We start from the raw sequence: 5,923 nt of genomic DNA, 5'->3' as shown, positions 1-5,923 counted from the left end.
AGCAACAGGCTCAGGGTAATGGAGCTGGTAATGGAGTTGGTCAAGGATTAAATCAGGGTAATGTTCATCAGGAACAGGTGCATCAACAGCAAGCTTATGTCCACCAGGGACAAGCTCAAGCTCATCAACAGAGGCATCAGGCCAATGTACAGCAAAGACAACAGGTGCACCACCAACACCAGCCCTTCCAACACCAGCAAAGAAGATATGAGTAACCCCAAGTCTATGTTGGAGAGAATGACAGGGCCAATGCTCATCAGTATGGAGCTGGAATTCAAGCACCACCTGTGCAAAACAACAACTTTGAAGTGAAGGCATCATTGCTGAATATGGTTCAGAACTCCAAGTTCCATGGATTAGCAATGGAAGATCCCTTGGAACACTTGGATCAATTTGATAAGGTGTGTGACCTGACTAAGATTAATGGAGTTTCAGAAGACAGCTTCAAGCTAAGAGTATTCCCATTCAGTCTTGGTGACAAAGCTCACCAATGGGAAAAGAATCTTCCAAGGGGCTCCATTCAAGCCAGGGAGCAATGCAAGCAAGCCTTCTTATCTAAGTTCTTTTCCACCTCAAGAACTGCAAAACTGAGGAACCAAATCTCTAGCTTCACTCAGCACAGCAATGAGAGTTTTGGTGAAGCATATGAGAGATTCAGGAGCTACACAAACCAATGCCCACACCATGGGTTTAGTGAGGCTTCCCTACTCAGCACACTATATAGAGGAGCTCTTCCCAAGATTAGAAACCAGCTGGATACTGCTTCCAATGGGAACTTTCTGGGAAAGGAGATACATGCTGCTTTAGAGCTAGTAGAGAACTTAGCATTGAGCAATGATACTTATGGTGAAGACTATGACAGATCAAATAGATCTGAAGGTTCAAGCTCAGAACAGAGGCTCAGCAGAGAAGTAAAGGAGTTGAGAAGTTAATTAGACAAGCTGAAATTCACCACTCAGAAGCCATTGCATTTTGTTGGAGAATATGAGGAACCTTCTCAAATCTTTGAGAACATAAGTGAAGAAGGTCTTACCTAAGAGGAGCTTAACTACATTGGAAATCAGAGGTTCCAGAGATATCAGTATGGTAATGCCAATCCAAACCTTTCTTACAGGAACACCAATGTAGCTAACCCACAAGACCAGGTGTATCCCAATTCTCAAGCTCCACAGAACTTTGTTCCCAAGAACAACTTTCAAGGATCATTTCAACCCAAGAATCAGTTTGCTCAGAATCAGGGTTTTGGTCAGCAACAACAACCATTTCAGGGTACTGGTCTCAGTTTACAACAGCAAAAGGCACCACCAGGGTTTGGTCCTCCACAGTTCCAACAGCAGGCGCCGGTTCAACAACAGTTTCAGCCACCAATGGTTCAGCAGCAGCCACAGATGGGGACAGATATGGTTGGTATTCTGCAAAAACTACTTCAGGGTCAACAGATCTTTGCAAGTCAGAATGCAGCTATGCAGCAGGAAATCAAAGAACTGAAGCAAAACCAGGCATCAAGCTCAAGGAACCAAGGTCACCTACCTGGAAAACCAGAACCTAACCCCAAGGAATATGCTAAGGCCATTACACTGAGGAGTGGAAAGGAGTTACCTGGTATTGAGAACAACAATGTGATCATTGAGGACAATGATCAAACTGAGGGGGAGGCAGCCTTAAAAGATGATCAAGTTGCTGAGAAACCAAGGACAGAAAAGGGTAAAGAGGTAGCAAAGAAACCAGAACCAGAAAAGAAATATGTGCCACCACCTCCATACCAACCCAAGCTCCCATTTCCAGGGAGATTTAAGAAGCAACTTGTGGACAAGGCAAGAGCTGTATTTGAGAAGGCACTTAATGAGACACCACTCACTATGCCTCTCATTGATGCATTCTTAATGATGCCAAAGATGGGGAAGTTTTTGAAGGATGCCATTTTGAACAAGACAAAAGAGCTTCAAGGCATGGTGGTACTAAGTCATGAATGCAGTGCTATCATTCAGAAGAAGTCCATACCAAGAAAGTTGACTGATCCAGGGAGTTTCACACTCCCTTGTGCCATTGGACCTCTTCTATTCTCTAGATGTCTTTGTGATCTAGGAGCATCAGTCAGCTTGATGCCATTCTCCATAGCAAAGAAGCTGGGCTTTAGAGTCTTTAAACCTGCAAGGATCTCTCTTATCCTTGCAGATAGATCAGTTAGATTGCCTGTTGGTATGTTGGAAGATCTACCTGTTAACATAGGGGGTTTTGAGGTTCCAACAGATTTTGTTGTGCTGGAAATGGATGAGGAACCAGTGGATCATCTTATCTTGGGCAGGCCATTCTTAGCCACTGCAGGAGCCATAATTGATGTCAGAGGTGGGATAATAGAGCTTCAACTTGGGTCTGAAAAGCTCAAGTTTGATGTGAATGAGATTATGAAGAAACCCACCATTGAGGGTCAATGTTTCTATGTGGAGACAATGGATCAGTTGGCTGATGAGTTGCTAGAGGAGCTGAACACTGAGGATCCTCTTCAAGCTGCTCTAACTCAAGAAAAAAGAGACAATGGGCTCTTAGCTGAAGCAAGTGAAGGGTATAAGCTGTATCTGGACAATGCAAGAGAGCGGGGTCCTGAGACAAGGTTTTTGGAGCTGGAACAAAGTGGCTCTGAGGTTTTTGCTATCAAAGGATCAGACAACAGCCAAAGCAGCCTGGACCAGGATTGGAATGAGGCTGATGCACCCCCTGTTGAGCTCAAGCCTCTACCAACAGGGCTCAGGTATGCTTTCTTGGGCTTAAACTCCACATATCCTGTCATCATCAATGATAGCCTATTAGAGGATCAGGAAAGTGCATTGCTTAGTGAGATAAGAAAGTTCAGGAGAGCCATATGATATTCTTTGGCTGATATTAGAGGGATCTCTCCTGACATTTGCACCCACAGGATCCACCTAGAGGACCAATCTATGTCCTCTATTGAGCATCAACGACGACTTAACCCCAACCATAGTGAAGTGGTTAAGAAGGAGATACTAAAACTTCTTGAGGCAGGGGTAATTTACCCAATCTCTGACTCAAGATGGGTGTCTCCTGTTCATGTTGTACCCAAGAAGGGTGGGATCACAGTGGTTAAAAACGAGAAGGATGAGCTTATAGCTACTAGGACTGTCACATGACACAGAATGTGTATAGACTATAGAAAGCTCAATGCAGCCTCTAGGAAGGATCATTTTCCTTTACCTTTCATTGATCAGATGTTAGAGAGGCTTGCAAACCACCCCTTCTTTTCTTTTCTCGATGGGTACTCGGGGTTCTTCCAAATTCCCATAGATCCCCGAGATCAAGAGAAAACAACATTCACATGCCTTTATGGCACATTTGCATACAGGCGAATGCCTTTTGGTCTCTGTAATGCCCCTGCCACATTTCAACGTTGCATGATGCATATATTCTCTGACATTATTGAAGAGAAGGTGGAGGTGTTCATGGATGACTTTAGTGTCTATGTGATAAGTAAGAGTTTTCAGGCTCTTAGAAGGGTTATCAATCCCCTTGTCAAAGTAGTATAAGGGGTGTCAAACCAAGCTTGTAAACGAGACACTAGCCTATGTCATTTGTTCACTTAAGTCAAGACAAGAAGGTAAAAGTTTGGTGACTAAGATAATCAGGCAAATAAGCAATAAAAGTAAATAAAAAGTAGAGATTTAAACTAAGCAAGATGCAAACAACAAACAGGTGATTCAGATGATGATAATATGCAATAAAGGAAGAGACTTTAGACAAGATAATCGACTCGGGTGCTTCCAAGCTAAACTAATGGGCTAATGAATCATTTTATCAAGCGGTTTCATTAAAATTTGAACTCAAGGCATGTTAATCTTCTCATGAAAGTATTAAACATCTAAACTGATCCTCCTTCATACCAAAATATCTTTTGAGAAGCACGAATCAATCAGCAATAAGATTCAGTTCAAATATGTCATTTAAGAGAACAAACTATCACCCTCGCGATGAAAGACTCTTAAACCCTTAACCGAGTGGTTCAGACATTTCTACAAACACTTTTGATGCGAGATATGTCTCAGATCTGAACCTCAAGTGATGTGCTTGGATCCAGCCTAGAGATCTCGTCGGTTAAGGAATGAAACATGCAAGACTATACACCTAAACCCATTAATCCACCTTGAAAGCACCCTAATCTACTTATCTAAAGCAGCTTAAACGACGACTCACTGATCATAACGAGCTCACTAAGTCCTTTGCAAGACGTGTAGCTGGTCATGATTAGGAGTTTAATGCTGATAATAAAAGAAGAGTAAAGAAAGAACAAGATTCCGACGTAAAAACGAGATATCGGATTAGATTAATCTGGTTTTCACAAAGGAGGCAAGTTCTTAAAGCTAAGAACAGGTAACAGATAAGATAACTAGGTTTTTAGTCTCAAAATGTATTTATAGCAAAGGGAAAGTGTCGCGGGTCAGCCCGGAACAAACTGGGTACTGAACCGCCCTCTTGGGTTGATGGGTGAGTGCCACGGTGTGTCGGAAAGTGAAGCCAAGGTCTTCATGCCGAGGTGTGCACGTGAGTCAGGATCCGGATGAAGATCTCGTGAAGAACACGTCAAGAACATGCATGAACCCTAGTCTTTGATCCATCCTCACGTGTGTGTTCTTGAGCTACTCTGTTCTTGATTCTGGGTTCGTGACAAGGGACCTCGGGATAAAATGTCGAGGGGTCATGATGTCGAGGTGATTGGGAGAACACAGTCCGGCATGCACGCCGAGGTCATTACACCGAGGTGTACTCTCAACACTTAGTCGTTTCCAGCTTCAGTTTTTACGTATGCATGCCTCAATCTAATCATGCCCAGGCTTTGGGACGAGGTCTGGTCCAAAATACTTCCAAGATATGAGCCTCGACTTGAGTGATGCCAAGGTAAAGATACCCAGGCTTGTGAAGACACTTAGCGCGTATCGCAACTCATTTTAGGCTTGTATCGACCATGTCACCTTCCGGAAGCGATAACTTTCAACACACGACTCCAATTGCTCTGGGACCAGTTCCACAGTAAAGATGACTCAATAAGATCGAACTTTGGTGAAGAAACCATCGGAGCTTGGGGAGCGGAAGGCTTCCTGGATTTCACATCTTTGCGCCGCATTGAAATTACCGGAAAATAGACTTTTAGACCGATGTGAACTCCGGAGACCCTATCTTCCAAACCTTAGCTCCGAATTGAGCGATTCCAAATGCTCTGAGAAGATCTTCCATGGATCTCGAACTTTGAGGAAGACCGGGTAAGCTGGTTCGGACAGGAAAGGCTCCGTCCGCCATGATCTTTGAAGTTCGCCGTTCAGTTCTCGGGTACGCGCAAGGCTGGTGAACGCTCCGGAAGCCATATCTTTCTCTCCACTGGTTCGAATTGGATTATTCTAACTGTTCTGGAATCTTTGCTTGATTATCTCCAACTTTGGTGAAGACCCCGCCAACTGATTCGGACCGGAAGGTTCCCCGGATTGCTGAATTCTGAATTGCGCGGGCAAGGGCAACTTTTGGTCGTAAAAACCTTCCTGCGGTAAGGAAAATGGCCGAGGGCTGTGTACCGCGGTAAGATTTTGGTCGTAAAAATCCTTGCCTCGGTCAAAAACTTGTCCCGTGGTATTTTTGCACTCGATATTCGATTCTGGCTGATCGGTAAGGTTTTTGGCCGGTAATGAGCATCTGGTAAACATTTTGGTCGAGGTTTCCGACCAGCCGGTACGAGATTTGGCCGAGAAATTCCTCCAAGCGGTTTCATCATTTTTGACCCTTTTCTTCACCGTTTTCTTTCCTGTTCCTCTTCTTAGGCTCCAATTGGTCTCCAAGGCTCCTGATAAGGACTTCAAAACATACAAAACTCTTTGGGACCTAATGCAAGCCCTAAGTCCTATTTTGACGCCTAAAGACTCAATTT

General features: G+C 43.9%; 1 non-coding gene across 1 annotated transcript; it reads right to left on the bottom strand.

The window, feature by feature from the left end:
* Positions 1 to 584: 584 nt before the first annotated feature.
* LOC112086287 lies at positions 585 to 691 on the bottom strand. The gene has a single exon (XR_002899409.1). It is a non-coding gene; the product is annotated as a small nucleolar RNA R71 (small nucleolar RNA).
* Positions 692 to 5,923: the final 5,232 nt, after the last annotated feature.

This window comes from Eutrema salsugineum, unplaced genomic scaffold, assembly GCF_000478725.1.
Source record: "Eutrema salsugineum unplaced genomic scaffold, Eutsalg1_0 scaffold_21, whole genome shotgun sequence".
NCBI classification, from domain to species: domain Eukaryota; kingdom Viridiplantae; phylum Streptophyta; class Magnoliopsida; order Brassicales; family Brassicaceae; genus Eutrema; species Eutrema salsugineum.
This window is presented reverse-complemented; position numbering and strand designations above follow the sequence as displayed.